The sequence below is a fragment of the Triticum urartu genome, chromosome 3A, assembly GCF_056163025.1.
Source record: "Triticum urartu cultivar PI428250 chromosome 3A, HENAU_Tu73, whole genome shotgun sequence".
Lineage (NCBI taxonomy): Eukaryota > Viridiplantae > Streptophyta > Magnoliopsida > Poales > Poaceae > Triticum > Triticum urartu.
In genome coordinates, this window is record NC_141875.1 from 10623785 (window position 1) to 10633744 (window position 9960).

The 9960-nt window shown below is 44.7% G+C and overlaps 1 pseudogene; it reads right to left on the reverse strand.

Moving 5' to 3' along the window:
- Positions 1-2461: 2461 nt before the first annotated feature.
- Positions 2462-3467, reverse strand: LOC125547575 (E3 ubiquitin-protein ligase EL5 pseudogene; annotated as a pseudogene).
- Positions 3468-9960: the final 6493 nt, after the last annotated feature.

The following is a 9960-nucleotide window of genomic DNA, read 5'->3' on the forward strand; positions in this document are numbered from 1 at the left end:
AGAGTAACTTTGTTCATCGGTATGATTGATGATGTCCCTTTACTAGAGCAAGACATATTTTTTCATATTTTAAAGTATGAAGGAAATGAAGTTGAGGAGGAAGCTTTTGATATATATTTTAAAGTACGAAAGGGAACCAAGCTCAAACCAATATCCCATCCATCGGATGAAGCACCATAGATCGTATCAATAAATGGACCTTCAAGAGATAATGGTGTTTAGTTGTGTTTTTTTTTAAATTATGTAACAAATTATAATAGAATTATGTGATCATCAATGTTATATGAAGACATGTTTCTGGGTCGTATGTTACACACGCGCTCATATCACTGAGCATAAGACAGATTTGAATGGGTCGGTAATAAACTCCCTAGAAGAGAAAATATACTTAAATAAATGTTTTTATTGTAGATTATGATACGTGCGTTGCACGTGCATGTGTACTAGTGTTGAAAAGCCCTTGAGGTGTCCACGTGCAAGTTACGAAATCGGGGGCAGACCGTCGATGCTTAGTATGGCCTGTGATGGAAATCGAATGGCAAATCCAATTCTCATGGATTTCACGATATATATCTGCCCTTCTGCCACGGTCCACCATGATCGTCGGTAGCGTTGTCAACGTTGCACCTCCATATCACGTCTGACAGAAAGATGCGATAGTATTAGAATTCCTAGATTTTTAGATGGCTTTCTTGTTGTCGAATATGTACGACTGTGCATATCATTACTCCCATAAATAATATTGGAGTACCTGTCCCGTCCCGTCGAGCGCCTCACCGGCGAAGAGGCCCTCCCAACTATCCATTGCTGGTTGGCTTGCCACAGGATGGCACCTTGAACGGCTTGGATCCGTGCAACCCGACTGTAGGGTTCATGACGGGTGGACCGTGGGTGCAAGCCCGTGGCCATCGTCATTGGGCAGCGTCGGGCACCCCCGCGAGCGAGGTTTATCGTGTTGCCCTGCGCCGGGTGGGCCAGTCGGTCCCTCATGTCGGCGTCTTCTACATGCGTCAGGCTTGTACGATCATTACGGTCCGAGCGTACGTTTTCCAGTCTCCTCGTGGACGAAGAGGCCCTCAGAGCCGTCTGTTGCCGAGTGGCTTACCGCAAGGGCCTCGCGAGGGCGATGTAGACGGTCTGACCTGCACGGACAGCGTGTGCCATGGTGAGCCGGCTGGGAGGTCTATGATGGGTGGATTGGTAGGCGCACCAACGGACATCATCATTGGGCGAATTTGGGCCCAGCCGCGAGCTACGCCCCACGTGCCCGCATTCGCGCGATGACGTGGTTGCTCCAGCTTGTATGTGTCTCTGAACCCTAATGAGTCAGTCTAGTCGGACCACCCGAGGGTGCGTCATGGTTGCAGCAACAGTTCACATGTGGGTCCCGCTTCATGTTGTTTCATTAACCCCACACGGGCACACGCGGCCATGCAGTGGGGCCTTCAGATGGCTGTGTGGGCCTGCTCCCTTCCCATGCTCCTATCCGTGCTCCCACTTCATCCTACGGTTGAACTGCCACCTGGCTTGCCTGCTCCCGGCTTCATCCTACGGTCGGGTCGTCACCATGCTTGCATGCTCCCTCCCCATGCTCCCACTTCATCCTAAGGTTGTTTTTTTTTCCTTTTTCATTTTTAATTTAATAATCTCCTCCCTGATTTTAAAGGGATGAGGCCGGACCTTATTTTGTTTCAATCAAATCAAGCCACATACGCGGAAGCACGAATGGATGCACGCACGGGGAGCAGGCAAGTCTCGTCCGTCCTCCTATAGTTGTGCGGTGGGGCGTGGGCACTCAGCCGACCTCTTTCGCTAGTGCCAGCCTGGCAGGCTCGAGCGACCGGCTTGCGGGTGTATTGCTTGTGTACGCCTGACCAGGACTTTGTTTGTCCAGACGTATGCTGTTTTACTCATCGCAGTGTCTCTCTTTGGCAGAGTGATTGTCTATCATGTGTTTTGGATCCTATCGGTCAGTGGCTTGTTGCCGCCATTTTTTTGTCCTTGTCTCTTTAAGTCGGTTTGTGTCGTGCATGGGATCGTGTCCAGCATGCTTCTTTCTCTTTATATTCGGGTCGCCTTCTGTTTGCATTCGCCGTCTCGCATTGCACTCCACACGCTTCTTGCATCCGTTTACTTGTATGTTGCTTGATGCTTCGTGCTATTTGGACTCGTGGTTAGTTCGGCATGTATATCGGCTGGTTTTAGAATTGAGCGTTGAGTTTTAAACCGTGCGGTTAGTTCAGGGTTAAAGTGCAGACTTTTTTCAATAAACTTTGATATTGATTGTCCACTTATAAACTTTGCTGTTGGATGTTACGTCCTAGAAAGGCTCGCACACTGACACACATATGGAGCTAGTGATTCTCTCAAGGATAACTTTTAGTCCTCATTTTCTGATCGATTGATAGCTATCAAAGAACATCATCATATACTGTACCAATCTTTAAAAGGACGTCTATGCGGCTATGTCCTATATATATACCACCATGCATGTGTAAATATGTACGTATATAGCTTAGCCGCTCGATGAAGTTGATTTCTCGGCGGCAGTTCCGGGCGACGGCTCAACGCTACACCGGACCGGAGCTCTCGGGGATGCATAGGTGATGCTAATGCCCTGCTCTAAGTCTGCCGTTCCGCTGCCGCCGGCGCAGGGCGTAGTGGACCCCGACGGCCCTTGCCGCCCGAAGCTCCACAGCCTCTTCACCGACCTCAGCCTCTTCACGCCCGGAGACTTGGACGCGTCGCGCGGGGTCGCTGCCACCATCCTTGACTCCGGAACGTCGATCACCAGCACTCCGTCGGTGGCCATGGTGAGCGCGCTGAGCGTGGCCTGGTCTGAAACCCCGAGCAGCACACTCGCCGGCAGGTTCGCTGCGTAGTTCGCCGGCTCCGGCGGTACGGAAGGGAGACTAGTCGACGTAAGCACGTCCGGCTTGCCGACGGTGACCCGGCAGAGCGGGCAGGTGGTGTGGGACGCCAGCCACCTGTCGACGCACCCGGCGTGGAATCCATGGCCGCACCGGGGCAGGAACCTCGCCTCCTCCCCGTCCTCGAGCCCAGCCAGGCAAACCGCGCACTCCACCAATCCGACGCCGTCCACGGCTAGGTGTACCGTGACCGGCAGCGACCGCAGCAGCTCCGGGTCGACACCCCTGGCCCTGGGAGGCGGGGCCACCATCTGGGCGCTCCACGCCCGTGGCCGACTGGGCGCCGCGCCGGTGCTGCTGAAGTAAGAGTGGCGGAGGATGATGAGCGCGAGGGCGAACGTCAGGAACAGCAGGAATATGGCCGCCGAGATGAACACGGTGCCGGACGACACGGTGGGCGCGGCCCCGGAGGCCGCCGAGCGCGACGACGACGAGTCCATGGCGGCCCTGTGGAAGGTCGGTGTCTTGTTGTACTACTTCCAGGTCTTTCGGTCGTTAATAATTGCGTGTGGTGAGTGGTGAGAGTGAACCGTGCGCTCCCTCCCTCCCTCCATCTCGAGCTGGAATATATACATGCGGATGGAGTGCTGGAGCGAAGCGGCCAGGTCAGTGACGCTGACAGACATGGATGGGAGAAGCAGGGGAGAAGGAAGGGGGCATGCGGATTGAGTCGTGCAGCGCATGCCGACGAGTCAACGAGTGGAAGATGATAATTTTTTGAGCAACGACCGCATGACGAGTCAACGAGGCCAGGCCAGGTCAATGACGGGCCAAATGAGTGGAGCATGCCGCAGAGGCGCGAATATAAACACACGTGACCCTTGTGAGAGGTCCTCGTCGTCCCGTTTTCTTTGACTTGGTTGCGTGATGAATGGGAGGAGCTCCTTGTGCTGGGCAGAGGTGGAAGACGATCCAGTTGAGGTGGAGACGGCGTAACAAGCAACATGAAAACAACAACCAAACATAAGCTACAAACTTTGCTAGGAACAATCTTCATCCTATATTGGTTTTTTTTAAGAGTACGCAAATTGCGTATCTTAGCTTTATAGAAGGAGAGAATAACAAACATACATACAACGAAATCTACAACTCACTTACGGTGCATTGATGGTAAAATAGAGGGGGTGAAGAATAACTATTCCTCACCTAGGGTGACGAATAGCGCCGTAAAGAATAACTATTCCTCATTGTAATTTTACGTTCCGTAAGTTTTGTCTTATTTCCGACGTAAAAAGGGACCATAAGAAAATATATAATCGCCGTAAAAAATATTTTATGTTATGTAAAATTACAAACATAAAAACATAGTCTAAAATACACATAAACTGCAAATTTTCTTGTCTTATGACCTATATTTTTATTTTCTTATGTCAAATTTTACGTAGTGAATCAATAAGAATGTAACTATTTGAATTTGAAACGTAATTTAATTATGAAATGATCGTAAGATTACTTCGGGTGAAGAATAACTTATTCTGCACCCTGGGTGATGAATAGTAACACTATATATATATATATATATATATATATATATATATATATATATATATATATATATATATATATATATATATATATATATATATATATTCCTTGTACCTCTTTCTTGAACCGAAGAATTGATCTTACCTCTAGATCTAGTGGTCTTCTTAATACTTTTTTTAATGTGTTTCCTGGTTGTACCCTTTTGTTGTAGCTGACAATGATAAGAGGCAGATTTTCATCTTGGCTGACTTGCAAGCTGCACCTGACTTGTAGGATACCTTGGGGCACTGCTAGTCAAATTGAATGCTTCCATATTGCATCATAATAGTCAACTTCTCAATGAGGTGTCATGTTATAATTCACTTCTCTTCATGCTTCTATTGCATCTGATTTGGTAGGTCTTATGGAGACTAAGCTCACAACTATAGCGAGAATTGGACATGATTATATTTGTCTCCTTTCAAGAGTTGCAGTAGTATTTCTTTTTTGTGCTTTTTTTTGGGGGGGGGGGGGGGGGGGGGGGGGAGTTGTAGTATTTTTCTAGAAAAAACTGGGACTGCACTGAATGCCTTGGTTCGTCTACACGCATCGGCAAGTACTAGAGAAACTAGAGATGATATCTAAAACCATCGGTTTCATGAAGCAGGACAATAGTTTTCCTTGTTGCTGACCGTCCTTTCACTATCATACAGCTAGAACATCAATGCTCCGGATTCTCAGCTGACCTTGCAACAACTTGTTTCAACTTTGGGGATAGTGAGCTTTTGATAAGTAATTGTTCCTGTTTACATTCTGGTTGTTTGTTTTGTTAATTTTGCTATGCCTTAACTTGTTCCAAGTAGCAAGAAACAGTTTGACTCTAGGTTAGGTCAATTGTGGTGGAAGTGGAAGTACTGTTTGCTGTCTTAATTAGGACATGGTATGAACCTAATGCTCCATGAATTGCACTGCTTGATGCTGCTTTTTATATGTGTGTCCACTTCTTCTTCCCTTGTATTACCTACTTAGCAATGCAGTCTGCTGCTTATTTTTTGCAGTAGAAAATGCTGGATCACTTTTCCCCCTCTTTAAATGTTGGCTCTAGAAAAGTCTTTTTCAGCATATCTTTTTTCCGGACCTAGAAGGTTATGCTGTGAACGTTTCGCCTTTGATCTGATGGCTGCTGAGTGATGTTCTTTCTGCCTAGTTTACGCATCCTCATCTACTGCAATATTAGGAATTGGATCAAGTATGAGCCTACTGGCCTATTATTCTTTTATTGCATTGATGTATACAAGTTATGATCAGAAGCTCTGACTGTTATGTGGTTGCATGAAGCCCATGCTTGTTTTGGTACCTTTTCGGGCTGAAGTGAGACTACTGTGTGTGTTAATGCTAGCATGTTGCTCTGCTTTTGAAATTATTTGCCAACTAATCTGCATCGGGTGCCTATTTTATTTGGCTGAGAATTGGCTTTAGTTTTATTTTATTTATCTAGTGGTCTTCTTACAACTCACCTGTTAGCAATTTATATGTTTCATGTCCCTCTTCCTTGAACTGAAGAATTTACTTACCTTCGTATCTAGTGGCTTTCTTAATAGCCATAATTTAGGGTGTTTGCTGTTTCTACCATCTGTTTTAGCTGATGATGAAAAGAGGCAGATTCTCCTCTTTGTTGATTGCAACTTTGCAAGCCGCATCTGATTTTGAAGCAATTTGGAGCATAAGAGTCAACTTCTCAATGAATCATTCTGTTATAATTCATTTTTAGTCATGAAACAATTGCATCTGATTAGGTGGTTGTATGGAAACTAAGATGCTTGGCATTATAGCGAGAATCAGATATGGTTATATTTGTCTCATTCCAAGTTGTCGCCGTTGGCGAGTCTTCATTCCTTTGATATTCATAAATGATAGTGTGGTGAATCAATTCATGTCCGCATAAATTTTCCTTGGTTTTGTATATCAACTACTACCATTTGGTTAGTACGACAATGTTTTCTTTTTTCTGGAATGCATCCGTTGCCATTTTTTTCCCTGTTTGTTTCGGTTAACACCATCACTACAACATCCTTGTCTACTGTTCTGATTCACTATAAGGTTGATTTCCAGAACCACCAAGTCAAGAGGCGTAGTTGTGTATGTAGCGTTATTTACTCGCGCTCTTATTAGGAGTATGGTTCCAGTTTGTACGAAACGGTTTAGCGTGTCTGGAAGCGCCACTATTTGCTCAAGCTGTAAGCTATACCAATTTGGAGATGGAATATTAACTACTTATATTACCCTCGTCTGGAGTACTACCCCTCCTCTCGTAATATTACCTCTGTCCCAAATTACTCGGCTTAGATTTGTCTACATATGGATGTATCTAACACTAAAATGTGTCTAGATACATCCGTATCTAGACAAATTTAAGACAGGTAATTCAGGACGAAGGGGGTATAAGATGTTATTACAAACAATATGTCAGTATATCGGTTGTAATAACCTAGAAATGCTAACCCCGTCAAAAAGAAAACCAAGAAATGCTAATAGTTGCTATTGCTCTCTGGTTATAAACTTTGTACTTTGTAATAACCCAGTGAAATTTAAAAGTCTGTGGGAGCCTTCCCCACTGTCATTGCTCCTAAAAAAATATGCTAATGGTGGTCGACCACCATGATGGACGTTTTCAAAATACAAATTTCCACAGCATGATTTCTTTTGAAATTTTTTGTGAACACAGACATGTATACCACTTATATGCTAAATTTCTAACATTATACTTTCACATGTGGCCTACACAAAAAACGCAAAAACGTATTTCCAAAATGGGCTGACCTTTTCTTATTGCTGGGCTTGAATTTTGTTGTGCAGCCTACAAATCACAATTTTTTTCAAATGAATTTTCACACGTTTGTGTGGAACACATAAGTTTCCACGGATTTTTTATATTTTTTTGAACTTTTAAATGCGATGTTTGATTTTTCTGAAAATAACGTCCACTGTGGTGGTCGTTCACCAAAAGTCCGCTCTCTTGTAATAACATCTTATGTTATATTATTGGGCCGAGGGAGTAGTAGATTGTGTGGTGTTAGAGTTAGCTCAGCTGCACAGTACTCTCATCTAAATGCTCTTATATTTTTTTACGAAGGGAGTATGTTATATTCATCAGGTACTTTTGTTAGAGAAAGGAGATACAACAAAAGTTCAGGTTCTAGTTTAGGCGCTCTAGAACTGAAAAACCACCTGAACTGAAAGCTCCAAACAAAGACAGAGAGGAGAAGAAACAGCAGTACAGCCGGCAGTGGCCTAAACATGATGACGATAACATTGTGTGCGAATCCAATAAGGTCATGATAACATCTATGCGCGACAGAATGTTATTTTGATAAGCCGGGATATGCAGGAGAGACCCAATCATCAAAATCATCAATCCTAGCCATCCATCACCCATTATGAGACTAACAGCCTGTTCGGTTCCTCTCCGCTCCCTTGACTGCGCTACCGGAGTGGACCTGGCTGCAGCTTATTTTCACGGAGCGACTAAACCAAGCTCCACAGCTCCACGGAGTCACAAATATTGGAGCAGAGTGGAGAAATTCCGAACAGGGCCTAAATCTCTTGCAGCTGCTCCAGACATGCCACTCTGCCCAGACCAGAATAAACGAAGGAGATAGTTTTTTCAAACAACTTTGAAAGTGGAACGTACATACGCTCGTTACCATGTGTACCTATCCAGGAAACTTCATGCCAACTCCAATGCATCATAACTTCACAAGCATAGCATGCAAGTATAAGTACATAGTCCTATATGGGAGTAAATTGCTCAAAATCACCACATTTGTGGCTAGGTACTTCAAAACCACTGCTTTTGCCAAAAATCACAAAAGACTACCACTTCTGCGTCAAAGTGAATAACAAAATGCACCAATTCGAAATTAGGCCGCGTTTAACAGCGGAATTGACGGGTGGGAACTATCTGTCGGGCTGATCTGGCGAAGGCTAGTCCTAGTCAATGTGTTGACAAACTCAGATGAAGTCTGCTGCTAATAAAAATATAACTTCCCAATTTGTGGTAGGAGATACCATGTTCTTGAAACTGCAGCCTTATGGTCAAAATTTAGTGGTCTAACATACCATATCCCAAACTTGTTATCACGTTCTTTGGGCCTTACAATTTTAGAAAGGATTGGTCTTGTAGAAACTCGAGTTACCTGCTGGAAGTTGTGTGCATCCTGTCTTCCATGTGTCTCAATTGAAAACACATGTAACGGATCACATCCCTGTCTACAGTACTTTGCCAGAACCACCATTGTTGAACATGATTGATGTGGTGCCTAAAGAGATTCTGGACCGGGGGCTAGTCAAGAAAGGGAATGCTTCATTACTACAAGTGTTTATCAAGTGGCCAGGCTTGCCAGCGACCAACGTTACTCGGGAAGACTATGAACAGTCCATCAACGCTTTCCATTGGCACTAGCATGGGGCTACGCTGGTTTTGCAGGGGGGAGCTAATGCCAGTGTCGCTGCTTTGAAGATATCTGCAGAACTGACATAAGTACGTCTTCAACAGAAGGGCACGGGTTGACGGAGGAGGGAAGCCCTAGACCTTCGAATAGAGATGTGGGCTGAGGAAGACGGTTGTATGAGCCTAAAGCAAGTGAGCAGGGGCGGAGCCAGGAAATTGTATAATCTGAAATTAAAATCTAGTGGTTGAACCATGGTTTTTTTTTCTTCATACCGGCTTTTCGAGGTGGGTGCCAAAAAATTGGTGTTTGAAAAATCTCAAAAACTTTCGGCTTTTTGGCCTAAAGTATTTAAACAAATTTTGAATTCAAATTCATTTATCAGCAAAAAATATATAGTATTTTTACCCTTTATGTATGCAAATCTCTTTGTGTCCTAGCAGTCAACACATATCAATCCACTCCCTAATGAGCGGGTTTGAGTCCTCTCTAACCCACCACGGCATAAAATAATTTAAACACTAAAATCACGCTGGCAGGGCTGGTAGTTGATCCCGCGGCGTTGAAAGCACTTTCACGAGGCTAGGGGGCATTGTTTTGTGCTAAAATATGAATATGAGTTCTATTTTAACTACAAACATGTAGCAAAGAATTCAGGGTCCGATGAAATATCCGGTAACCGGTCGTTTTCAAAGTGTTGACCGGCAAAAAAACCTTGATTCAGATAGATAAAATATAAAATAGCACAAAAATCACGAGCCACAAATCTATCAACATTAGTAATGAATTGAAATTTTGAACATAGTAGTCATACAAATGTAATTTTAAAGTGAAATATCCTCGATGACCAACTCCCCATGCTCTAATCTCAAAATTTAAACCTAAAAATAAGTCTATCAATCTCACCAAATAACGAGGGGGCAAGCAGCTGCCGACTAATGATGCAAGCCGTTCCTGGGATGGATCCGTTCTTGGGATGCAAGCCGGCTGATAATACCGCTCCCAGCACAGGCCAGCCTCCACAGCTCCACTCGCCGCCGTTCCGTGTCCGATCGACCCAGGGTGTCGGGCAGGGGCGCGAGGAGGTGGAGCGAACGCTCGATCATGGTTCTTGTTAA